The following is a 389-nucleotide window of genomic DNA, read 5'->3' as shown; positions in this document are numbered from 1 at the left end:
GTTTCGTATCAGTATTCATGAATTATAAAAAATTCTTTTATCGTTCTGATTTTTTTCCCTGTATATATGATGTTTATTATTAGTATCTATTAACGACTCTGCCTATCCAATCATCGTTAATGACAGTTTACCCAATCGATCTAAATCCGAATTGTTTTGTATAAAAATGTTTAAAAAGAAAATCACAAGACGTTTAGCATTGCTCGCAAAGTCTTTGCGTTTGTCTACTTACGATAAACTTAAGCCGCTGTCTTTCCTCTTGTTTGGTTCATTTTATCCGTGATATATATATAAACTGGAGAAATACTAAAAGCATATATAATTATTAAAACTGAATCGGTAATTAACTCAATTAAAATACTAAATTATTAAATTATTAATTGAATAGT

Source organism: Arachis duranensis, chromosome 3 (genome assembly GCF_000817695.3).
Source record: "Arachis duranensis cultivar V14167 chromosome 3, aradu.V14167.gnm2.J7QH, whole genome shotgun sequence".
NCBI lineage: Eukaryota > Viridiplantae > Streptophyta > Magnoliopsida > Fabales > Fabaceae > Arachis > Arachis duranensis.
The sequence above is the reverse complement of the archived record's forward strand: the minus strand, read 5'-3'. Positions refer to the sequence as shown.